General features: G+C 35.0%; 2 long non-coding RNA genes across 4 annotated transcripts in view; one reads left to right on the forward strand and one right to left on the reverse strand.

Moving 5' to 3' along the window:
* Positions 1 to 1,688, reverse strand: part of LOC120525787 — an 86,034-nt gene extending 84,346 nt beyond the window's left edge. Inside the window, exon 1 of the long non-coding RNA XR_005633019.1 lies at positions 1,449 to 1,688. This is a non-coding gene — a long non-coding RNA (uncharacterized LOC120525787). The remainder of the gene's footprint in view (positions 1 to 1,448) is intronic.
* LOC120525786 overlaps positions 1 to 27,637 on the forward strand; it is a 314,026-nt gene that overhangs the window by 178,989 nt on the left and 107,400 nt on the right. The window contains exon 1 of one of the 3 annotated variants that reach the window (XR_005633017.1): positions 1,821 to 2,001. The exons of the other annotated variants lie outside the window; for them this stretch is intronic. This is a non-coding gene — a long non-coding RNA (uncharacterized LOC120525786). Of the gene's footprint in view, positions 1 to 1,820; positions 2,002 to 27,637 lie in introns of those variants that run through there. 3 annotated transcript variants of the gene reach the window in all.

Raw genomic sequence — 27,637 nt, forward strand, 5'->3', positions numbered from 1 at the left:
GTTGAGCGCAAGTACTCTATAATGCAACTCAGAGCATGCATTTCACAGATGCTAGGTACAGTACATATAAACATTTCAGACAATTGAAATCTAAAAAAAAATCTTAAATGTATAACTGGAAACATAAGATTTACTTTCATGTGCTACAAGCAAAGATTGGCATGGCTTTTATGGCACTCATTTGCAACACAACAGAGCCAATTACAGCTTTACAATTCAATAAAAATACATATAGATTAAACAGTGGGCATAACAGTTACCAATATAAAATATGATGATATTTAAATGTTGTAAAGTAACATTTTGAACAATGGTGTTGCAGAAGAGTTAAAACTAGCAAAGTTAACTTATATCACTTTATGTTTAATTTGTTACATTGATGACCATGAACATTATTAAAAAAATTGCATTATTTTCCTTCAAGTATAAAAATTATATGTTTTTTTTTCTCAAAAAATATGTCGTATTTGGGTGATTGTTTGTTAGAGTAAGTAAGTGTAACTATATGTGATTATGGCCTGCAGTAGACTGGCATCTTGTCAAGGATTTGTCTCATGTTTTAACCCACTACTTCCAGAAAATGGTCAACCTATCCATTATATCAGTCAGTATAAAGCTTGATTGAAAAAGGAAAATTATCATAACATATCAGAGCATACAAGAAAAAGTGAAATTGCTATAATTGGCATTTCTGAATCAATGTTCATAACAAAAGCTTGCAATTGTGTAATGTTAGCTGTTTTCCAATTTGGATGTGAAGGAAGTAGTGAGAATATTATTTTAAACAAACTACTTTATTTTCTATTCATGAATGTTGCTATTTTATATTTGCACAAATATCAATTCATTTAACTAAGTTTGAAGCCTAAGAGTTCAAAGTAATTTAAGAGGATTCTATTTCTAAACCTTATCATTAGTTCAGTTCTTTTGTTTATTTTGATGGACTAAAATAGTCTGTGAATATAAGAATATACAGTATAAAACAGTTGATGGCTGGCATAAAAAAGAAATCAGAGTATAAAGGGTGAAATTTATATCCTGTTCTCCATTTTAATCCTGCGCCTTCTTCGAATCTGATATAATTTTGTCTTAAGCCATAAACAGACAAAAATGACCCTTTTTAAAGATGTGCAAACCACCCCCCAGCAACATTTTTTAAACTAGGACATAAACTTAAGCTCTGTTGTAGAAGAGTAAACAACTTTAGCTCAACAGACGGCTTTGTTCCTCACTGTAAAACTACACAAACGAAAGCAGCTAAATGTTGTTATTTTTATCGCTGGTCACACCAAATTAATTTTTCAATTAATGTGACAAAACAGAATATAAATTAAACAAAATGGAAAACATTTTGATATTCTTAGAGTGGCACACAATTTTCCTGTAAACAAGATAAGTTATATTTTAAAAACTTTTTCCAGAAAAGATTTTGTTCTTTACAAACTTACAGTACATGCATTTATTGTAATATAAGCAAGACGACTTCCATTTAGGGTGCCTCACGTCATAAATCTCCATTGTCACAGGATCCTCAGTTTGCTAATGGTGGTTCTGTATGTTCATATGGTGCTGTTCCTTTGTAAAGAAAACATCTGAAAGTCTCTAAACAGGTGCAAGTGTTTGTGGGTGGCATCCCTAAGAACACAGTTAAAAATATACTTCCACCCGTAATGTCAGTGAACTCTCCTCTCCAACTGAAGACAGCTCTTTGAGATCCTGAGAACTTGACCAGTCATCTCTGAAGTATGAAAAGAATTTAGCAAAAGGAAGTAGTGGTTTATTACTCAGCATACATGAGCAAATTTGTTCCAGTCAGCATCAACTGTTTTTCTTACTCATTCGGACATCTTTACCCTTTAGGTAAGGTTGTCTGGATCATTGTTCTATATGAGTGGGAACTGGTGGGTTTATTCATCACAGTGAAATCAAACTGGCCAGTGTTAAATATATAAGAACCAGCCTGCTTAAAACATAATTCTGAAAAAAGAAGATTCACGGCTGGTAAGCCCTTTTTAAATGTTATTTTTCTTCAGGAAAATTTTTACTGTTAGTAAGTAATAGTTAAACTCTAATTTCACTAACTAATAGAATATGAAAGGCTGTGAGGTTAAGCTGGAATACTGTAGTTTTCAAATAAGGCAGTGGATACTTACTGTAATTGCAGTGGCTCATTTCATTTTATTTGAACAAAAGTATTCATCTCATTTGCACAATAAAGCCTAAGTTGTGTTAGTATTACTATTGCACAATATAATTTCATCATATGTTATTTAATGGTCATGATGTAGCATTTTTATTTCCAACTTTCCCTATAAATAGGGGAACATGTCATGTTCCCAATATGTAATCAGATCTCCAGTTGTGAAGTGTTAATGAGCAGTACAAGAGTTTGTGTAGTCCATATAGGTACATTGATTGATAGATAAATCAATGAGTAAAGGAAAACCTAACTTTAACAAAGCAAACTTAACACTTTTAATTATATTTATGCAGCTTGTATTATTGATTATAACTTAGGAAGTTTTTCATTTTCTATCACATTTCAGTCATATTTGAGGAGAGATTATCCTTTAAATGCTAACAAGTTCTTGTCAATCTCTTTTAAGTTTTCAGTTATACTTACTACAAATACATCATGTAATTAAATACTGCTTGTTGAGGTAAAAAGGTAACAGGTATAAAAATACATTTTTATTGACTATTTCGGTTTGCAGTGATTAATTTATAACATGCCCCACATGCTCATTTACTGTAAGTGTGTATAGTTTTGCTGGGGGAGCTAGCAGCAGTAATCAGCGGAAAATCAGTGTGGTATAGCCCCTCTGCTATAAACTTTACATTACAGTCTCTGCAAATGATTGCGTGGGCAAATTTGACAAAAATTAGTCAGCACAATGTACACAGGTTCTGTTGCTAGGCAAATAATGCACTTAATGTGAGGAAAGACAAGTCATTGTAAGACCTTTCAAAGTCTGGCTCTATCTTTCAGTTGTCATTCATTGAAAATCATAAAAGTTTTTATGGCTTTTAGAAATCTGACAGTGGCATTTAGTAAACATTAATGAATTTTATTATACTGACTTGGACATCTTTCAAAAAGACTTGTTCAATTTCTTTGCTAATGCTATTAAATGTTTTTTTTTCATAGACTGCCTATTTGACACATTAAATGTTCTTTGAGAAATGTGTTGTTTTGCTTATATTAGCCAGTACAGGTGGGTTTTGGGCGGAAGCTAAATTTTAGGTGGCTTATTCGTTTTCCTTTCATTGGTAAGAGGTCTAAATTAGACAGGTGATACTTCCATCACTGGTTGGTATGATTGTTATTTGATTTATTTAGGGAACTTGGTTTAAAAAAACACAGTTCAGCAAAATAACTGCACCCTACTTCACTGTATGTATTTAGATCTTCAGGGGTAATAATAAATTCAACATTTAATTGAAATGAAAGAGTGAATATTAAGTAATAACTTTAAAAACCTTCCCTTGCATTTATTGCTTTTATACAAATATGTTGAACTTCAGGAAAATAGTTGCTTGCTTTGAATACACTGATACTTTGTGTTAACATTATTCTTTTATTAATCTTTAATATCCCTCTATGGTAGGCTTGGTATGAAGTGTGTAGATTCAAGGTTATTCGTTTGTCAATGTTTGGTTCACACTTACAAGTATTGTAGCATTACATAATTCATTAGAACTATGTCCAGGAAGCCTTAGAAATATATAGAAGTTGGAGCAGGACTTTCCTGAAGAACTCTTCACCTTCAACGGAACACCATTAGGCATACCATTTTTTAAGTGCCAATCTCAACATACAGTATATTATGCAATTAGGTATAAACATAAATAAAATATTAAAGAGAAGGCTGGAGAAGATATGTGTTTAACAGGTAAAGTTTTAGTAATTCTCTATCGATATACTGTATAGCTAGTTTAGATTTGAATCCTACCTCAGTCTGAATGGAACATCCTTGATGCTTGATGATAAGGACTACCTGGAATTGTCTACTAAAGTCATTTATTAGATACTGCATCCCAAATTAATATTCACTCAATATCATCGGAATATCTGTCTTTGCAAAGACTAAAGATTTTTAACACTTCATTGCTTGCTGCCACCTTTATTTTGTATTTTTAAGAAGAGCAGTATAGAGAATGGGTTTCACAATGGCACAGTGTGTTTGCAGCTTCCTCACAGCTCTAGTGCCATGGGTTTAAACACTTCAGGGGGTTGAAATCTGTTTTTGTTAAGTTTGACTTGATGTAATGTCATTTTAATTTTTGTGTAAGTTCGACTTGACTGTATGGAATGTTATTTTCTTCTAGTAAATGTAAAAATTAATACTAGCCCAGGTACATTTTGGAAAATTAAAGCACTCCATGAGTATAATAACACCCAAAAACACTTCTCTTTTTAATATTGTTAAAAAAATTTAAATGTAAATTATGCTCTGCATTTGGGGCCTTGAGTCTTAAGTAATCAAATCCCAACATCCTCACCAAGCTGTTTTTCATTATCGCATTGAAGAAGACTTGCGTTTAAATCCACTTTTCCGACTTTTTATGATAAGTAGTGACTCCTTCTCCTTTTGAATTCTATCTGTCATTCCTTAATAATGTGTACCTGTCTATGTTATATTCATCCACATCTCTATCGCTTGACTAGGTTTCTGTTATTTCTGTCATATCATAGTTACTAATGTAAACGCTGGCCCCGGCACAGACAGACGGACAACATTTTTGCACCCAACACACTTTTATTTACACTATTTACAAGTTCCATAGTCACGTTCACTCACACAAACCCCAGTGCTGCTGGCACTGAATTCCCCAAAGTCCAGGGCCCACAGTTTCTGTGCCTTGCTTCCTAGCCGCCTCCTGTCCTCTCTCAAGCTCCGTCATACTGCCTCCCGACTTCCACCACTGACTGGAGGGAGGCGGCCCCTTTTATGGGAAGCCGGATGGGCTCCAGCTGCTTCCCGGCACTTAACGGTGGCCACACCCCTGTGTGGCGGAAGTGCCGGCTGCGCACCCGAAGCCGTCCGTGTCTCCCCGGTCGTCTTCCCCGGCACTTCCTGGTGTGGCGGAAGTACCGGGCTCCCGGGATAAACAGGCACTGGGGCGCCGCCTGGCGGTGGCCACAGGTCCCTACAGGGCTGGGCTTCAAAGCCCCCTACCCGAGGCCCCCTGCATAACCAGGACGGACGCCCCCACTCGGTCTGGAGGAGGCACAAGCCCTCCTCACGTCCTCCAAGCCCCGGCCGGGCTCCAGCCCCGGCCGAGGACCACACGGGATAAACCGGCGTCGGGGCGCCACCTGGCGGTGACCACGGGCCCCTACAGGGTAGGGCTTCCATGCCCTCGACCCGTGGCTCCCAACAGAACCAGGACGGACGCCCCCACTCGGTCTGGAGGAGGCACATGCCCTCCTCTGGTCCTCCAAGGCTCCCGGCCGGGCTCCAGCCCCGGCCGAGGACCACACGGGATAAACCGGCGTCGGGGCGCCACCTGGCGGTGACCACGGGCCCCTACAGGGTAGGGCTTCCATGCCCTCGACCCGTGGCTCCCAACAGAACCAGGACGGACGCCCCCTCGCGGTCTGGAGGAGGCACAAGCCCTCCTCACGTCCTCCAGCCCCGGCCGGGGACCACACTATATATCCAATTACAGATAAAGTTAAAGATAAACTTAATTATTTTATTAATTTAATACTCCTAGCATTAAGATAAGCAAGTTTAATGCCTTATTTACTTTATTGTGGCTTTTTAACAGTGTACTATATCTTTCAAAATTATCTTGTATATTTATAGTATATATATACTACTGCCTGTCCCTCTATTTGAAATTATAAGCTCCGTGCTGCCCATTGCCTACTTTACATAATCCTAAACTAACTCTTTAACATGCCCTTGTATTTACTGTGTAAGATGCTCTATTAAATGCATTATGTCCAACAGTAATAATTACTTTACCTAGTGACTAAAGTGGAAAAAAACAACTATCAGTGTACCCCTTGTTATGCATGCTGAACAACGGGGGATTGGTAGTGTTATTTCCCCTCAGAGGTCTGTTGGGATGCTGATATACAGACAATGTATATAGAAAAGTTGGTAGGTGATAAGCTGTCCCCCTCAGAGGTACCTATGAATAGATTGTTCTTATAAATAAAGATTGCTAATGTGGCCTGAACTGATAGTATGCATGCATTAAAAAAACGAATGGGGAAATGCAGTTATAGTGTAAAGTACTACATAGAAATCATTAAGATTACACCACCTCTTGGTGTAAAAAAAAAGTCCAAACGGAGCTTAAAAATGGTAGAGGACCTCTTGCAATTATTACTTAACCCCACCTCCTGGTGAAAAACGAATCCCATGTCAGTAGGGCTTTTTTTAACGTAGTGCAATTCTCAGTACCATAACTATTTAAATGAACTCCTTTTTAAATATTCTGTTTATCCTCACCAATCAAATAGTGCCAATCTTCATCATCTTGTGCATGAGTTAACTAATATTCCTTTAATTTATTCCTTACTGGGAAGGAACTATTTGTCTCACACAAGAAATGATCAAAACAAGTTAGGATTGTGACTGGCTATGCTAGTACATTTTCATAATCTTCTTTTACTTCAAAGTTGTTGGAAGAGAGTTAAGGATGTTAAGAACTTAGTTCTGTTGTTTCAAAACTCTGCAGATTCTTAACCCTTAGTACAGTACCTTTGAGCCGTCAAACTGTTCCCTCTATTGTTTTTTTAGGATATGCTTCTTTCCTTAGCTTCTTCCTTCTTTCTCATTGGCATCTATGAATTTGCTAGGCATGAAATTATATGCTTAAGTGTTTCTGGAATGGACTGGTGTCCTGTTCCTGGTTGGTTCCAGCCTTACAACAGGGATGGGCTTCTGTAAATGGATTCAGTACATACTGTAGAATGATGGATATTTATTCTTAATAGATACCACTAGATGCTTGTAAAGGAGGCTCGATAACATCTCTGCAGATGTTTACCACACCACTGGGATTTCTCTGGGTTTTCCACTTCCCTACATTATCTGAAATATGTGAAAGTTGTATTAACTGGCATTTCTAATCATCCTGGTGTGAGTGCCTAAATAAATATGCATTGAAATAAATGGATGTCGTATATAAGGCTTATTTTTTTTTTTTTTACCCAGTGGTGCCTAACTTAGGTTTCTGCTACACAAGACCATGTCCTCAAAGTAACATGATTTGAAAGCAAATAGATACAAAAAATAATAGAGAAGGATTCCTGAAATTGTGTTAATTTGTACCAAGAGATGCATTTATCTAAAATTTCACAGATACAAGGAAACTTGGAAGATTCTTTTATAAAAAAAATGTATACCTGAAGTTAACTTAACTCTTTTAGGGCTGATGTTGACTTTTATCGACTGAAGGGGTTGAGGTTGAATGTTGACTTTAGTTGACATCCAGGAGCAGAGGGTAATAATCATCTGTAGATGTTAACAAAACTTACCATCACGTTACGAGTAGACCCTCTTTGCTAGGAGGACTGTTAGACTAATTGACTTGACATCGAATCCGTGTTTGTGTGTAAACAACGTCTAGAATGGCATTGATGTCAGGCAAAAGAGAAAAACGAATGTGCAATGCAAAATACTCTGTGGACATTATTATTTTTTTTTGCTTTATGCATATTATTGCTGAACCAGACTCTGGCTTATCAAACTCTGATTTTGATGGAAGTGATCTGCAAATCAAAAAAGAAAGCTAATGTTTAATGTTAGATGGTTTGTATGCTTTTTAGAAAACTAAGTTTTTGGGAAAAATATTCAGACCTGGGAGAAAATGAAAAAGAAAACAGCCCTGAAAGAGTTAACCTGTCTGAAATGCATAGATCAGCTTAACAAACACTCACTGTCAGCTTTCTCAAAAACTCACATTTATTCTTTTTTCATTCTTTAACATCTTTAAACTATATTTTTCACTACTTAAAAAAAATGTGAAACATGGTTTTATGGCTTCTCATTTACCCCCTAAAGATGGAAAAGTGACATACTGTTCAGTAATGCTGCCTTATTATCAAGGGTCTTGGGTTTGAATCTCACATAATCGTCTCTGTGGAGTGTAGATGTACTATCTGCATCTGTATGTGTTTTTTTCCCCAAGTACTTAAGTTTTCCTCCCACATCCCAAATGATGTGTTAATATGAGATTCTTAATTGGCCCTGTGTTGGACTGGCATACCATTCAGGGTTGGTTCGTAACAGCTCCAGGAATAGGAGGATTTATTTTACATATTTAATTATGTGCAATTGATAATATGCAAAAATTATAAGCAAACAGAGTGAAAATGGTTGCTGGTTGCAAACTAATACAACTTGATAATATTAGTTATGTAATTTCAGGCAGCACATAAACTTGTAGTTACATTTGATCATTTCCTGTCAGATAATTTCTGGTTAGCTTTCTTCGGGTCATTCTCATGTCTGCTCGCTTCAGGATAAATAATGGCAAAGAGAAAGAAAGCCTGCCTTTGCAAGCTTTTTCTTATTGTGTCTTTGCAACTCCTGACACACCCAGTGGGCACTTTCTGGGCCATTCACCAATGAAATAGCTCAGGTTCAAACCCATCCCAAAGTGCAGTTTTGATCTTGTCAAACTTTTTCAAAGAAACAAGAAAGAAAGGAAAGTAATTAAGTCATAAAACTAACCCTCTCAGCCACAGGTGGCCAAAGCAAGAAACTCTTATCTCTGATTGTATTCTTAAAACTTTGGGGGAAGGAAATTACAATGGCTTATTTTTATTAAACTACTTCTTTCTTTAAGTTACAAATTACTTCTTAATTGGTAATTTGCAATAAATTATCAGAATATTAAACATTAATCTACATAACCCCCATGCAACTCCAAATTGGATTAAGTAGATTTAAGAATGTTATTTTGCTTCCACCACAATTCCTGTACTACTTAAATGATCTCTTGTGATTAACAAAAATATCTGTAAAAAAATGCACAATTTTTAAAATGTGTACTTTAATTCTTTACTATTTTAGTAGGGGTGAGGGCAGGGATTGTATTTTATTTTAGGTAAATTAATTTTTGTTTCATTTTCGTAAAATTAAATTTCATGCAAAAAGTACTATATAAATCAAGCTATCCATCTCCTTTCATAACCCAGTCAGTTCATTTTGTAACTGTTGAATAGCTATAGCCAACTTTAAAATTGCTGCTGACTTAGTGATTCTTCACTGATATTTTTGGACTGTATTTAACCGCAATCCATAATTAATCCATTTCAGTATCATGGGATGCACTTAATTTGCTTAAATGTAATTAGTTTTGTGGAATTTCCTGCCCTTTTACTGTTATTAAATTTAGCACGTTTTGTGTAACGTTGACATGTAGGCATGTCGTCCTTTTAATGCTTTTTATGTTATGTCTTATAATAAAAAAGTCTTATTTCAATGTTCCTACTATTAGTATAGAAAATGTTTTTGTTTTGTTTTATTTTAATGCAGCATATAACGGTGAAAATAATTAATGTTAGTTATTCACATTATTGTTTACTGTTCATATTTAGAAGTTTCAGATGACTTATAATTAGTATTAGGTTTAAGAATATTGAATATCAAATTAATTTAAGGGAAGTTCTCCTGTTTACAATTTTAATTGTATTTAACTTTGTGATGGAAACTGGGGGTCAGCTTGCCCCAAACCCCAACACAAACACACCAGTACAGTCCTGGGTTGAAATAATGAATTTTTTATTACAAAACACCTCCAAAAGTAACAAAAACACTAAGAACAGGTTTTTCTCTCTTCATAATCACCACATAATTCCTCTCATTTCACCACTGCACCTGCCCTCCTCCAGTCGAGTGTTGGCTACTTTCCTCCCAGCTCTTACTCGCGTGCTGCCCATTGGAAGTACTTCTGGGTCATATAGAAATCCAATATAGCAGGGAACAGCTTTCCCTGAAAAGCCCCCTTGTAGCATCCTCGGACCCCAGCAAGGCTGTGCTGCTGGACTACACCTCCCAGCATTCACTGCTGGTTCCAGAATGGGCACCATATATTGAGGGTTGCTGCCATCTATCGCCTGTGAGGAATAATGATCCCTCTGCCACAGTCATTCCTTGTCCTCTTCCTTTATCCTTGCCAGGGAAGGTACTGGAGTCATATCCAGCTGGGACACCTGTCTATTTTCCCGGGGCATCCCATCCAAGTAGGGTATCTTCCCTGGCTGAGATGTCCATCCATCCCTTAGGTCAGCCTTGTCCGAGTTTGATCTCCTTTCCTCTCTTAGGCCAGGGTGCCTTTCTGTACTCTTGGGGCATCCCATCCAGGTAAGGGATCTTCCCCACTTCCTGCCAGGATGCCTGTTAATCCCGTGTGTCTTCTACACTATATGAAAAATAAGCAAAACAATTACAAAACCTTGAAAAACAGTTTGTAAAATATGTTGCTTATGCAAGAATATCAATTTGATGCTGAGCAGATGAGCTGAAATAAAATTTTACTTTGGTGAAGATGAAAATAACAGATATGTAATAATTGTATACACATACTAAAATTTCAACATGATGGATAAATGAGTAAAGTGAAGAGAAGTAGTGTAAGAAGCAAAATTAATCATGTTTTGAAGTTTGAGTTATAACTAAACAAGTATGTAATATGTATTTACATATTAGTTATATGTTTCCTTCAGATAAAAGGTCATTTTGTTTTTATAGAATATATTTATATTTCACTGCTGCCCCCAATACAGCTTCACAAAATGGATTTGTGGATACATATTTTAATAATTTTAGGTTTAGAAATTAATGTTGTTAGCCTGTTTTTGTTGGTCAGATGAATGAAACACTTCAACCAGTCTCTGATGCAGAAATGCAAAGCTGAAATTGAATTGGATCTGGAGAAGACACTAGACCATTGGTTCATTGTTAATTGTCATGTTTGGATACAATTAAAAGAATAAAAAAACTACCTGATGAAACAATGAAATTAATTAGAAGCACAATAACACACTGAGTCTGAAACTGGTTGGAACAAAAACCAGTAGCCACAGGGCTCCCTAAGGACTGGCATTGGAAACTACTGTACTAGACAATTGCAAGAAACGCTGCTTGAATTCATCTTGCTATATTTTACAAAAATACTTTTTTCATAGCATTCACTGTGAAAAGAACAATATTATAATATTTTTATCACAACTCTAGGAGATTCAGTTTCATTCCTGGACCAAATATTATCTATGTGCATTTTGCACATTCTGCTTGTGTCAGCATTGTGTTTATGTGCTCTGTGATGGATTGCCACCCATTCCAGAGCTGGAGACTAAGGCCTTTTAGACCTGGATGGAAAGATAACTACTAGGATGACTGACATCTTGACATTTGCTGGATGTTCTCAGTGTTTAATTATTTTCCTCAAATGTGTTATGTGTTTAAATGATCTTGTATTATATACTGCATATTGCTTTGAGTCAAATTGATAACTGTTTAACCAAATTAAGTCATTAATTTCTTATCAGGCAATCTTAAAAGCCCAGCAAGTAGTACACTATTACAGAAATATTAGAGTTCAAGCAAAAAATACTTACAAAAGCTGTGATTAATATAAATATTGTGTGAAACACATACTGTAGAAACATAAATATATATTTGTGCATCTACCCAATAACCCCCTCCCCATGGCCTTGATTCAAGAACCTACTCTAGATAACCCATCCATCACAGGGCAATGTATATGTATATATACACATACACTCAGTGGTCACTGCATTGTGTGCGCCCGTTTGTTAACAAAAATAGCATATTCATTCAAACAGCCAATTATGTGACTGATGCTCAATAAGTATGACACTCAGACACAGTTTAGTTGTTCTTTAACTAAAACAGCTGGGAGTTAGAGCAGTAAAGTGCTCTTCCTGTGATTTTTCACACTGTACAGTCTTGGTAAAAAATAAAATACATTGATTGGCCTGGTGAAAAGGTAAGAGGAAATTTGGGAACTCATTCAAGCAAAAAGACAGGGCAACATTACTCAGACAGCAATAGTGGTATTCTGAAAGGTATTTCTGAATGTACAGCACTTTAGACTTTGAAGTCAATAGGCTACAACAGCAGAAGGCCTCACTGGTTTCCAGTAATGTCAGCTGAAAATAGGAAAATAGGTTATAGTGTTCATGTGATTACCAAAACTAGTCAAATGGAGATTAGAAGAATGTTGCCTGGTTAGACAGTTATTTTTGCGGTAACATGCATATGGTATGTTTAGACTTGGGTGGAAACAGCTTGAATCCATGGATCCACCCTGCCTTTACTAGAGGTACAGTTGGTGCTGGAAAGGTGTGAGCAGTGCCATCCCTAGCCAAACTGGGGCCCTAAGCAGAATCTTTTTGGTGTACCTCTACTCTGCCTCCTCCTGAATCAACTATATTAGTATTTCTAATAACAGCATTAATTCGAACAATAGATATATAAATGAGTAAATAAATGATCAAAGAAGCACACATCACAAACTTACTGTTTTCACGCCATGGATCACCTCAAGTATGTCTTGATAAGCTTAACTTTTGAAAAAATGATAAATAGGAGTGTTATTGCAATCTGGAGGGCAACCCATAGCTCTGGAATTCAATGGTATTTAATGTCAATGATATACCAATTGATTTGTTTCTTTTATAAATTGAGGCCTAACTAGTAATAATAATAATAATAACAATAATAATAAAGGTCAAAGGTATTAGTGTGCTCATTCCTCTTTGTTCCTTGATATAGCCAACAGTATTTACTTGTCACATGTGATACAACAAGAACAAAAATTATTTTAATATTACTACTACTATCACTACTAAAAAAGATAATAATATAAAATACAACAATAAAATAATAAAATACCTGCTACTACTACTTCTCCTCCTACTACTACTACTACTGAACATTCTTAATAAACTTACTGAATGCACTAAAAGCAAGTTCAAAATGAAGCTGAATATTTATATATTAAAAAAATGAACATGTGAATATATGACCTGCAATTATGAATTCATTATTTTGTTCTTCCAATGATGGCAAATAGCAACAAGGCATTAACTAAATCAGTAATATTAGCTGGCAATAAAATTAACCAACAATTGAAATTAATCTAAACCAATTGCTCTTTTTGCATGTCAATGTTTCTTGCTCGGTGCTGTTCCATGATTTGGCCAATAACTAACTATTAAACAAGCGAGCCTGTGTGTTGATGAAATTTACAAGCGTGCTCTCAGTGCAACAATACTCATAGCACATAATATGTCGACTAACAATAGCAGCCTTTAATAACATGTGTAGATCCTCAGCTTTTAAGGCGGTAGTAAATAATCCTGAAACCATGTGTCAGCTGGGTACTATACCATCAGATAATATCTTTAAACACTCAATTACAAAACTATTACACATAATGCTATTCGATTGTTAATCCAGTAAACCACTAGATTTAGTGGCTATTGATGTAATGTTAGTTAGATTACTGGAAGTTTTTTAAATACAAGTTTCTTTTCACTCTTAGCTTTTTTTTCTGTGCTTCTGACTGATGTTGGCTTGAAGCCATCTCTCTGCTTATTAATGGAAAGTTATCACAACTGGTGACTGCCAACATGATTAATATAACAATTCATTAAACAGCTATAACCCCAATGTGACTAACTTCGGACCTCCAGAGCTCTACTCTGTTGAAAAAAGTTGTAGCTTTACATTATACTTCAGTGATGGCATGCGATATGACCTGTTAGACTATGGTTAAGATTAGGGTTGTGTGAGGTGTTATCTGATTCAAGTCAAGTCAACCAAGTGACAAAAATGTGTGATCCAATTGGCTCTCCAGTAGAGTTTCTGAATTAAAGTGGTCTTGAACTGCCAGTGCCCACATATATCAGTCCTTTGATCATGGGCCCCACGCACAATGTGTGGTCTTTGTATAGGAAGGAATGGCTTAGGGTTTGAAGAATTCTCTGAAAAATGTTTTGTTCTAGTACATGATAGTCCGCTTTATAAATCTGAGAATTATTTGAATATTGCACTGAAGCTTTATTGCTTACCATGTTACGCCTTTTCAAATGGACAATCTGGGTAAGATAATCGAACCATAACACAAATCATGTATCACCTCAAGCTGTTTCAACAAACATGGCAGTGAATTCAGTTTACTTCACTGGTCTTACAAAGGCCTGAGATATCAGTGCAGAAGAGTACCTTTTTTGAAGAAATTCCATCTGGAGAAGACAGCATCCAGAGGAGTGAGAACATCTCATTTACCTGCTGTTTTCATCTTTTTTGACTTTTAATGACTCTCTTCCCACAGAGAGATGTCTTTGGATTTGTATGCTAAAAGCACTTTATTACAAGCTAAGCATAAACATGTCATTGCTTGTGATTTGCTGTTGTTATAATTATTTGATCAGAACTGTGGCTTTAAGGTGGCACTTTACGCTGAACAACCTTTCTACTGAACCTGGTCCATGCGTGGGGCTAACACTTTCTGCTGAATATAGTCATTTAAACATTATTTGAACACTATTTTTCTTAATGTCTTAATTAAAAAAAAAGTTACAAAAACCAAACTCATTGCTGGGTTGGTTGTCCCTATGTGTGTAGTAAGTTGTTTCTATGTTTTTTAGTATCATTTTTGTTAAAAATATCATTTTAGGAAACCTGTCTAAATGTTTTGCTTTTCAAACTAGAGGCACCAAACTAGTCTTAACATGGGTAAAGTGAATATTGTGACAAGCTGAGGAATGATGATTTAATTGCTACTTGCGTAAGGAAGTATTGCATTTGTGCAAATACATCATTTTGATTGAGTGCCAGACAAGTGGAAAAAAGAACACATTAATCAGGCGTTGACATATAATCTAGCATAATTGAAAAACTTTAGAATTTCCAACATATGTCAGCATTACAATGGGTAAGTTTGTTTTTTGGGTTTTAAAAAATAACAGGAATAACAGAGTCCAATGCATTGTTAAAAATACAATTTAAATAGAATAAAATAAAGATTTTAAATATATACCTGTGAATAAAACAACATTACTTCATGTAGCATCACAACTGTGGCCTACTAAAAAAAGAAAGGAGTTGAATTTGCTGATGAAATTTTGAAAATAAAAAATCCTTGAAAAAAAAATACATTTGGATGATCAGTCACTGTTAGAGTCATAGGTATGACAGTTCTTTCAGATCAATGCTTGAAATCTTTAGAAATTTATAATAAGCTATTATTTTATTGATAGCAAGGGGCATGCTGCCCCTTTTTGTTTTTCATATTGGATTTGATAAAATTATACTGTCAACAAAAACCTGAAATAGTAATAAGGGATTTGGTTTCACATGTAATGAACAATTCCCTAAAAAAAGATTACATGCCCCATAAAGACTTTTGAATTAATGTAAAGCACACATTAATTGCTATCTAATGTGTAGTTTGGCATACCCACAAATATTCAGCATCAAAATATAGCCATGGTCACTTTATATCATAGAAGTCTAACTTATAATCTATCCTAATGTAATAAAGATTTTTAACAAAAAGAAATAGACATGAAATATTAATGTCACTGGTTAAAAACATTAACTATGTGCTAAACTATTTATGTGCTAATTTGAACTTCTTTGACCAAAATTGTGACTCATGGGTCTGGAGTGTGAACATTTTTTGACAGAATATAGTAACAGAACCGTCTAATTTAAGAGGCTTTGTGACAACCACACCCAGTCTGTCATATATTACTCATTGTGGTACAAAAAAATTTCTATACATTTAGCCTATCCGCAGTATTTGTGAGATATATTTAAAATGGTGAAGTTAAGTTCTATCCATCCATCAATCCATCTATTCATCTATCCACCCATCTAGTTTTAGAATGTGCAGTTTTTATCTCAGGGTTATAGAAAGTCATAGCCAATCCAGACAGCAGCCAGCCCAGAATGGCAGTGCATACATATGGACATACTAACACTCATTCAGCTGATTTAGAATAGCAAATGTATGCATCCTGCACAACCTTCATAAGTGGGAGAAAATCTGTTTAAACTCAAGGAGAATGTGCAGAAGACTTAAATAAGTGATCTGGTTGGCTATCAAACAAACAAATTAATCATTTTGATACTTTTTGTAAATTCTGTTTTTTTCTGTTTTTACAAAAATATTTACATTGCAGATATTAATGCATAGAAGAGGCAAATATAGTTGTTTAAATGGCATTAACGTAATATATTTTTGGAAATGTCATATTACGGTAGCTTTGACATTAAAAACATGTTTTGTTAAATTTGCAAGAAATAAGAAAAGCTGTAGGAGTTTTCTCTGTTTTATTCATGCTACACTTCAGTTTCAGGCTGTTAACTCATAATATTCCTAGATGACAGTTTCAGTCCCCTTTTCAAATGTCACAGTTATTGTATGTTTTTGTTTTCTGAGTGCATGTTTTCTTACTACACAGGTCTGCAAGGGATTACAGAAACTATTTACAGATGTGATTAGTAAAATTAATGGATATCTTGCTGACTGACTGGTTTTGACAAAGTCATTTTGCATTGGTGTTTGCTTTAGAAAATGTGAAAGCAATATAAGATTCATGTATTAGATTGCTTCTTTTATTACTCTAATGACTCATTTCAGATTAAATGATTAGTATGTATTTCATTTGCTGCCTGTTATTACCAGAATGCTCCATTCTACCTAGATCAAGTGTGAAAGCTTCACATATGCTTTTGGGCTTAGAAGAAAGAACACCAGTTTTCAGTACTTATAATCCCTCACGAGTCTTTATTTATTTAATTGATTTGTTTGTTTTGCTTCCATGACTGAATCTGTTACATGGTTACATTTCTTTGGTCTATTGTCAATAGCTTGATCTATTATTGTTTTAATGCGAAGATTTCTTTACAGATTCTGTGTGATTTCTTACAAGTAGCTGTTCTCACTTGGCTCAGTTTTTTGCAAGACCCATAAATTTAAACAAATGTTTTTTTGTTTTTTTATAAAGGGTGTATTCCCTGTAATACCTTGAACTTTATAGCATTTCACATGATTATACAACAAGAGTTTCAATACTATGCTTCATGGTAATAAGCCTTTGTAAACTCTCTGTGCTTCTATGAGACATTTTCCCTGGTTATGATATAAGAAAATTAAACTATAAACCATTATGATATAAAAGGTTTACCTTGGTACAGTATAGTGTCTGCAATACAATATGGCAGCACAATCAAAAAGACATACATACAGGGCCATTGTGAAATTGTCAATAGCCCCAATGTACACAACTTTGATATATGAGGGAAGAACCAAATTACATGGACTAGTGTTGAATCATTACAAAAATTTTGACTTCATTTCAAGCCAGCTTTCTAACTTCAGTACCAATACCGATGCAGAAGAAAATAACAAATAACTTTGTATTTTTTACAAAGTAAAATGCAAAATTAGTGTTTTACACCACAAAAATTATTGACAGAACTTGAACGCTTAATGTAGTAACAGAATAGAGGTGCATTTATTTTAAATATTGTAACAGCCACAACCAGGCAGGGAACCACCCAGACCCCTAACCACAACTCCCCCAACCTTAAAGCCTTTTTTCTTTTTAGTCACTTTCCAATCTGACTAACTTCGCTGTGCACTGTGTCTCCTGCTTCAGTGTTACAGCCCTGAAACATGGCTCTCTTTCCTTCTTACTCTCTTCTCTTGTACTCTCCAGTGCTGCTCCAAAACACTGCCCTGTCCTGCTTCTGCTATGACTGAATAGCAGACCTGCAAATTCTTATTTTCTATGTCAATAACTTTCTGATCCTCTGTCTTAATTGTCCCTTCCACCAACTGACCCACCCTGGACTCTCATCCTCCGTTCACTTTTTTCCATCTTCCTTCTGCTTCTTAGAGCTCAGTACAATGCATTATTTGCCTAATACACTGCTCCTACATAAAGTGCACTGCTAAGCAGTTGTGCAGCTACGTGGCCCTCACAATTGCCTGCCTAGTCCTTTCAATATGTTTATTATCTGAAATATTTCAAAATAAAAACCTTTCACAAAAGGTACACTTATAACAAAACGAGTACGCTTTTATTCAAGTATATAGGCAGCATTAAGCAATTCCAGCCGCATTTAATGTAGTTAAGATTACTAAATTTTATATAATGCTAGTATAGTACCATTTTAAAAATGTAATTTAGTATTTTTTTATTCAACAATACTACACACAAATGTAGACCTAGCACCACCATACCACATACAGTATTTCTGATGTGGATTATTCAAAATAATGTTCCTTTATATAAGTTTTAAAAAATTGCTCTGTATTTCTTTTCTCTTTTATTTGTTTCTTTGAAAGATTTTAGCATTGATTAGTAGTAAAAAATTTTTTAAAAATCATATGCCGAAGTGGCCACATCTAAAAACCTCTTTACTCTCCACACACACATTAAAGTGATGTTTCACAAACTGTTTTTGCCGATTTCCTTGTCATATAATGCTTTATTACACAGACCAAGTGCATTGAGGCACTACTGACAGATGTAAAATATCAAATAAAATGTGTGTCTTTTTCATCCTGCCTTTATTCTGCCTTGTGTAATCTTGCCATTTGTAAAATCATAATAAAGTATTCGATATCTGTGAAAACAAAACAAAAAAACTATTACTGGAAGCTTGTAATTGAAACTATTATGAATCTATTTTATGATACCTGCAAAATTTTAACAAAGTTAAGGAAGGTATGTATATATATATATATATATATATATATATATATATATATATATATATATATATCAGCTATAAGATACCGATTAAATGTACATATAACAGGCTTTTATAACAAATAAAGCAATAACCAGAGAACAATCAGGCTAAAAACCCTAAGAAAGAAACACATGCCAGACAGCAACACAAGAGTAAGAACACTAAGAAAACAGAATTCAGATTTGATTTTGACCAGATACAAAAGTGATTAATAAATAAATATACTGCCATTAAAATTGTAATTAAACAAGTGAAAGGGTTCAAAATTACTGTAACAGAGTTGTGATATAAACATAAAATCCACTGTAGTACAAGAGTAAGGCATAGACATGCATCACCCCTGCCTTGCCAATCCACTATTTTTTAAGATTGAGCTTTTAATTAAAAAAATATTTTATAAGTTAATTTTTCCTACTTGTGGATCATTTTCTAATACAAATGGGCAAAAGAGTTACATAACTTATGAGATAATAATTGGCTCAATTACTGTTCAATTACTGTTTTTTGCAAACAGAATAAAATGGTCAAAATGGCCGCTAAATAAATCTAAACTAAATGTAAGCTAAAGGTGCAGAAGCACACAACACTAGGTTAATGGCACTATAATGTGGAAGTGATTGCCATGTGCTTTAAATAGCATTTGTGTGCCTCCATAAAGTCTAATAACAGAACCTAAGGACAATTAACTAAATAAGGATCACACTGCTCAACCAAACAAAAAATAAGAGCATATTTAGAGACATATAAAACAATTAAACTAATGCCGAGGTGACAGGTTAGGAGCACGCTAATACAGCGCATAGGAAAAAATAAAATAAAATAAATTAAAAAGCGAGCAAAAACAAAACTTTAAGGTGAGGCTAAGCACAATTATTACCAAAACTTATAATGATTTTTTTTTCTGTAAAATATTCTTCTGCAACCTTTAACAGCAATGTTTATTTGTAGATAAAGTGTACTCCACCTTCTACTGCACTATAAACACGATTGGCATCTTGGAAGAAAATATTTTAGTAAAAAGGTGATTGTTATAGGATAGTGCCAATTTGATGCATGCTAGTTTTTTTCCAATATATACAAAGTGAAATATTTTATCAAAAGTGACCTGAACACTGCATTAGTAGTATTCTCAAATTTTACTTTCAGTCCTCATTTAGACTGTACAAATTATCTCAGTGTCAAACATATCTCCTCAGTTTTCAAAAGGTTGCTATGTTTTTCTCTGTTAAGTTCATGTTTGTAAAAATGGGGGTACAGGCCTGAAAAGGTATGTTCACACTCTGCAGTGTCATAGTGTGGATCATTTTCACAACCCCCACTACTATAGCAGAAAGAACTGCATTAACTTATATTTTTAGCCTAGATTATATATCTGTTAATGGTGAGCATCTTTTTTTTCGTGTTATTCCACTCTTTTCTGTAAATGCATACGGTATGATTTGTTTCAAATTGTATTATAAAATATATATTACAAAAAATATTTTCGACCAAAATTGTATAGCCTTTGTCCAGTTCTGATACTTTTGTTTTGTAGTACTTTTCAAAAATACTTTACAATGGTAAAATCAATTATTGAATGTGAAAAGAGAGAGTTGGCATAAACATGATCCATTGATGTCTAACTAACATTAAGCAGGTTTACAGAAGTTGCTTTTAATAATGAAATCAGGAGAAACAGCAAAATTTGGGAAAGCAACCAAAGATCATAACCAAGTAGGTAAGAATCTAATAAATTAAGCCAAAATGTAAGAAAACAAATCACAGTGAAAAATGGTAGCAAAAAGACCGAGAGCCAGAATAATGCACATAAATGGGCCAGACGAGAGATGTAAATCATAGTCTGGGGCAAAAAAGAATGTGACACCAAAGAGCCTGTGAAAAGAGAAAACAAACAGAACAGTGAATCTTTTTATTGAAGCCAAACCTGTACAGGTCTAAGGAGTTCAGCCTTATAACCATTGACCAGAGATATCATGCTGTTTGTGACCCTTGATGTCACTCCAAATAACCACAAAGCAACCATCAGCACTAAATTAACAAAATGGAAGTGCTCATAGAAAAATGAAAAATGAAAGCAAAAATAACTAACATAAGAAACAAAAAATAAATCTGACCACTGGATTCCTGGGTCTCAACAAAACCCCAAAACAATATATAAATTATATCTTGAGCCCTGAGAGCTATTAGGAAAAAATAAAAATGAGAGTCAAATCATTAAATTACCTTTTGACACATCACTACCAAATTCTGTAAAAACATTTCTTACCACCAGTTTTCAAGCAACCTGGTGGTGCAACAGTCATGCGAAATATGGCACTAATACAGGTAATAATTTAAAGCCAATATACTTCTGTACATGATAATTTGTTCGAGTCATCTTTAACCTATACAGTGTTTAACTCAACAAGTTTTTATATATATATATATATATATATATATATATATATATATATATATATATATATATATATATATATATTTTTTTTTGCAACCATTTTGTTCATCTCAGGCAATATAGTATGTGGTTCTCTTAGATCTGGCATCAATTTGTTGCCACATGTCAGCAATAAGGTGTGTGTGTCATGATGTCATCTTCCAGAGACTATTTAAGACTGTGACATTCTCCTCCTGCTGTTCAAGATTTTGGATAAAAAAATTTGTGGTGTTACATAAAGTTTTCTAAAGAGCTTAGGGTTAATGTATTGCACTTTAGTGTTGTGTTTTGATTGTTTTGTGCTTTTGATTGCTTTTGGTTTGATTTCATTGCTTTGTGCATTACCTATTTAAAGTTTTTTTCTTCTCCTTGTCCTTTTTTTCAGACATTTTTTTATTCCTTTCAACAAAGCAGTACAGTTTCTTGGTGCAGTATATTGGCTTATTTAAAATAGGTTTGAATTCATTTAATATTATCATTCTTTTGTAGATTTATGGTAGCACACTACTTTTACTGTATTCCAGTTAGGGACCTTTTTTAAAGGAACATGCCCAAGATTTGTAGTTATTCATTAAAATAGAAAGCTGAAGGTATACTGGGTAGTGTTAATGATGGTTTAGGACAACATTTCTAAAGGTTCTTTAGAATTCAGCAATCATTTATTGATATTATGTTGAGATATGCAACAGACCACTGTTAATCTCTTTGATGTCTCGGCATACAGGAGTGGCTAAAATATATATAGGACATTTTAACCATATATCACTTCAGATATGGCATATACTGTCTTTGATTTCAGTTGACATTCAGTTGCTTAGGACATGTACATGTATAATTATAGCCATCAATGAATTTTTGTCTCTGTGATTTGTACAATTAAAAATAAAAAAAAAACTACACTGATTACTCAAATGGAAGAAATCCTAACACTACTTTAACAAATGAAGAAATAAAATTAGAAAAAAATGAAATTCAGTTTATGAGGAACAATTAAAAACTAATTATTTTAATTTGGCAGGCATTTATTAATGAGGTCCTCAATTAACTGAACATGAAGAACCATTGTTATCCTTTTGGGTTTTTCCAGGATAATTTCATATTAAATGTTTTCCTTCCTCTGCCTTGTAATTGTGTAAGCAGGGCCTCTGTGATTTGAATGAGATGTTGTATCGCACGTGTTACTGCTAGACAATGAATGTATTGCAGAGAAACTGTGTGAAGGTAACTTGACATTACAGAATCAGAACAGCACTGCAACAGGTCATAAAGATAGGCCCAAGCAGGTCTTTTTAATTATGAAAGGTACATTTTTCAAATGTCATTTTTAACCGTCTATATCCTGAAACAGTTTTATCCAATAATAAATCAGGGTTGGAGGGCGGTGTTAGTAGACCCTGCTTCAGGATGAGTACAATCAAGTACACTCACACAGTCTCTGTTACATGGATAATTTAGAGTCACCAATCATCTTAATTTGCACATTATGGAAAAGTTAGTTGACAAACTGAAAAAAAAGTTTCCAAAAAACTATGCTTCTTCCAAGTAAGTCAGCATAAATTCAGGTTGAAGATTCTAGAAATTGGGTATGTCTGTGAACTCAGCCAGTGTGATGGTACCAGCAGCTTCACCTTAAGTAAAATTATAATTATAGTGATTTTAGTATATTAAGTGATTGTCTTCAAATAAGGCATCCATCAAGACAGTGAGTCACTAGGTACAGAAATCTGAAACATTGCAATGCAAAAATATTACAATACCCTTCATGTCTTATGAGCAATTTAATATTGCTTATTCAATATCAACAGAAACAGGAGTTCCTGCACAGCTCCATAGATCATACTGTTATTAGTACAATTAATTACAATATACAACAATGAGAACAAAAAATAGGAAGCAGACAACTAACTACAAACTGTAACTATTTTTTTTTAATCAAAACCAGTCAGAAATGTTACTGTCAATATTTCTGATAGCTGTGCTATAATTTGGTAAAGCAGATTTTAGACAGTTTTTTTTTAACTGAATGTATGGTGCTAGTCATTCTATGTTTGAACACTATTTTTTACTTAAAGCCATCTTTCACAGTATGCATAAATGGGTATCTGACTAGCCTACACATTGACATACTGCATGTGTGCTGGTTTAGATCCGACCTGACTGGTGATTTAAAAGCAATGCACATGTGTATAAACTAGCAAGGCTGTTCATGCAACAACATACACAGTACCGTAGTAAATCAGTATACAGTAATCCCTTGCTATATCGCGCTTCGACTTTCGTGGCTTCACTCTATCGCGGATTTTAAATGTAAGCACATCTAAATATATATCACAGATTTTTCGCTGGTTTGCTGCTTTCTGTGGACAATGGGTCTTTTAATTTCGGTTACATGCTTCCTCAGTTTGATTGCCCAGTTTATTTCATACAAGGGACGCTATTGGCGGATGGCTTAGAAGCTACCCAATCAGAGCATGTATTACATATTAACTAAAACTCCTCAATGCTATAAGATATGCTTCCCGCATGGCGCTTGTTTTGTTTGCTTCTCTCTGTCTCTCTCACTCTCTCTGCATGACGGAGGGGGTGTGAGCAGAGGGGGCTGTTTACACAGTGGCTGTTTGCCTAGAAGATAGGACGCTCCTCTACAAAATGCTGCTTTATCGTGGTGCTTCTGTATACTTAAAAGCACGTATTGATTTTTTGATTGTTTGCTTTTCTTAGCGAGCGCTCTCTCTGACATTATCTGCTCTTTACGGTGCTCCTTTGAAGATAAGATATGTTTGCATTCTTTTAATTGTGAGAAAGAACTGCCATCTCTGTCTTGTAATAAAGCACAGTTTAAACGTTTGACTAAAGGGTGTTATTTCATGTCTAGAGGGCTCTAATAATAATGTTAACAGTGTGGGAGAGTTTATAAGGGCTTAAAATATATAAAAATAACCATACAAACATATGGTTTCTACTTCGCGGATTTTAACCTATCGCGGTTCTGGAACACAACCCCCGCGATCGAGGAGGGATTACTGTATTTAGAAGGTCGTAAACAGGTTTTCTATGCTCTAACTGCGAAAATATTCGATTTATAAATAAAGAATCCTACTTCGCGGAAATTCATTTATCGCGGCAGAGTCTGGAACGGATTAACCGCGATAAACAAGGGTTGACTGTAACTTAATGCAGTGAAGAATTAGTCATATTAGTCATAATTAAATAAAATTACTTAACCACTAATAACTTGATGGAACCCTTTCAATCTGGTTTCAGGACGCGACACAGCTGTGAAACTGCTCTGCTACGGGTAACCAAAGATTTGCTTATGGCAGCAGACTCTGGACAAACCAGCATATTAATTCTGTTAGATCTTAGTGCAGCATTTGATACTGTCAGACATGACATTCTACTGTCCAGAATGGAGAACATACTGGGTATCTCTGGCATTGCCCTCCAGTGGTTCAAGTTCTATCTGACTGATAGGCAACAACAGATCCAGCTCAGTGCCAGTGACACAAGGAGTTCCTTAGGGCTCTGTCCTTAGCCCTCTTCTCTTCTGTACCTATATGCTTCCCCTTGGCCATATAATTCGTAGCTATGAACTGGGCTATCATTTTTATGCAGATGATAGTCAACTTTTCTTAAATGTTAGAAGTGGAACTTCATCAGAGCTTTCTCAGCTCACAACCTGCCTTAGTGAAATTAAAACCTGGATGGAGCAAAACTCTTTAAAATTAAATTGCAACAAAACTGAACTCCTGCAAATTGGGACTAAAATGCAACTTAATAAAATTAGCTCCTTCCCAGTCCATCTTGGCGGTGATCTCATCAGACCTGCCTCTACTGTAAAGAATCTTGGTGTCATTTTTGATTTCTCCCTCTCTTATTTCGCCCACATAAATCACATTAAGAAACTTTCTTACTTTCACCTCCGTAACATATCCTGTGTTTGCTCTTTCCTCTCCTTTTCTAATGCTGAGAAACTTGTCCATGCTTTTATCACATCCCACATTGATTATTGTAACTCGCTGCTGGCGGGTGCCCCTTCTAATCTTATATCACAGCTCCAGCTTATTCAAAACTCGGCTGCAAGAGTCCTTACTCAAAGCAGCAACAGCGAGCACATCATGCCCATCCTGCTCCATCTTCACTGGCTCCCTGTGTCTTACAGAATCGAATATAAAATTCTTCTAAAACCTACAAAGCCTTAAATAATCTTGCACCATACTATATCAGTGACCTTCTCCATCACTGTGTGCCTGCCCACCCACTAAAGTCCTCTGATTCTGGCAATCTTGTTGTACCTCACACTAATCTACACTCCATGGGTGACAGGGCCTTCAGCTGTATAGCGCCCAGACTCTGGAATGACCTACCAAAATTAATCAGGTCAGCTGACTCCATGAATTCTTTTAAAAAACAACTCAAAACTCATCTGTTCAGGAAGGCTTTTAGCTCTACTTGACTTTATTATCCTTCTCTCAGTTTACCTCTCTGTCAAGATGCTCATGTAACCTGTATGTGTGTGCTAGACCATCAATTATGTTGTCTGTTAGGCTTTTCTCTGAATTTACTGTCTTAATCTTCTTTATTTTATTTATTTGGTTTGTACAATGCTATATACTGTATACCCTGCCATTCTTTCTTATATTCTGTAAGTGCCTTGAGCATGGGAAAGGCGGTATATAAATAAAATGTGTTATTATTATTATTATTATTATTATTATTATTATTATTATATAAACTGCATGAAGAATAATCTCTTTTTTAAATAAATCGGGTCACCTGAATAGAGGCTGATATATATGACTGTCTTGGAGAATACAGACTGTCTGGTCCACTACAGATAAATCCTTACTTAATGCCATTGCCTTTATTATGCAGGTTATTGCCCAGACTTGCTGGTGGGGCGGTTATCCAACATATTAACCTCAAATGCACCACCAAGTCTCCTCCCTTTTCACCCTTTACCCTTTCCCAAGACTCTGGACATGTTCTGCCTGCCAGTGAACTTTTAACAAATTCATCTCCCAAATATAGATTCATCCAACTATAGTTAAAATTAATTTAAGGTTTACAGTAAATCTCTTCAGTCAAAGAGGCATCAGTTTTACTCGTTAGCCCTGAACTGCCTTTAGTGAGGTAGACATTTAAGGTAATGTTTTTTGCCACCTACTCCAGGTTAGATATCTCTGCTGTAATCTGATGGTCTGAGGTCTGGGCCCTCATGCTCTCTCTCTCTCTTAACAGGGTTAGGCATCCTCATGTGAATTGGCATCTATATAACAAATGCAGATTTTATGGTGTGTAGTGCTTCATTGACATGAGGAGTAATCCCATCTAATACAGAAATAGAAAAATTCCTATTTTTTCTTTTCAAGTATAATTTTCCAGAAGAAATAGGAACAATTCAAACAAAGTAGAAAAATATATTTTATAGAGATGTAAGTGAATCAGCATTACAATTCAAGAGTCTTCAATCCTTTTTAGAGAATAACTGCATTGAAAGAGTGAAAAGTAATCAAAGCAAAGACAAAGCAAATGTCATCACACTATTATATTGCCACCTAGTGGTCATTACACAGAATTCATTTTTTGAGCCTTTTTATTTTTGTTCCTTCATTCAAATGCTTGTTTATATTATTTCTCATATAGTGGTTATTATTAAACAGCAAATGAAAAGAAGAATATATAGAACATGAATAAACCTTTCAATAAATATATATCAGTGGTGAAACAAGAGATGGGTTATCAGCTGTACATGCAAAATAGCAAAACGACCTGTAATAGTTGAGCTGATCAAATAAGTCTATGTAGTACAGTAATAAATAAATGATAGAAGATTTGACTACCAAAAGATAAAACCATGTGATTGTGTTGTTTAACAAATGTATTAGTGAAATTTTTACTAGAATTGAAATCCCATGAAATTTGCCATATACATAAACATAGATTTAGTCCTTTAAGATGAATAATCACTTTTGGTGTCTTCTGTCCTCTTAAAATCATTTGGCTGATTTGGGCACAACCCATTTCATAAGAAACAGATCAAAACAGATGGAACATTATTTCATGTTTGAAGGGGACATTTTTGATGTAAGCAGCCCAAAACCTGTCCAAGAGATCTGGTGTCACAAGATGTAAAGTGCTGACAGCTGGAGCTACAGCCTAGTATCCCTATAGCTAAGACAGGAAATGATTTTAGGGTTTGAACTATAGGGATTACAGGAAGAGCTTGAAAGACACATCACTAAATCATTTAAAGGCACTGAATCATTGACCAATGCAATCTACATTTGGAAGGAAGTGTAAGATCACTTTTGGTGAAAAGGGGAGAGAGTGACAGAAGGTAACAGAAAGATTGTTTTCATTTGGTATTTGGAAAGGTGAGTAAACAGTTGTAAGGGATGGTGGGGATACCTTTTGTTTTGTTTTGTTCTGT

This window comes from Polypterus senegalus, chromosome 3 (assembly GCF_016835505.1).
Source record: "Polypterus senegalus isolate Bchr_013 chromosome 3, ASM1683550v1, whole genome shotgun sequence".
In the NCBI taxonomy this organism is placed as follows: Eukaryota; Metazoa; Chordata; class Cladistia; order Polypteriformes; family Polypteridae; genus Polypterus; species Polypterus senegalus.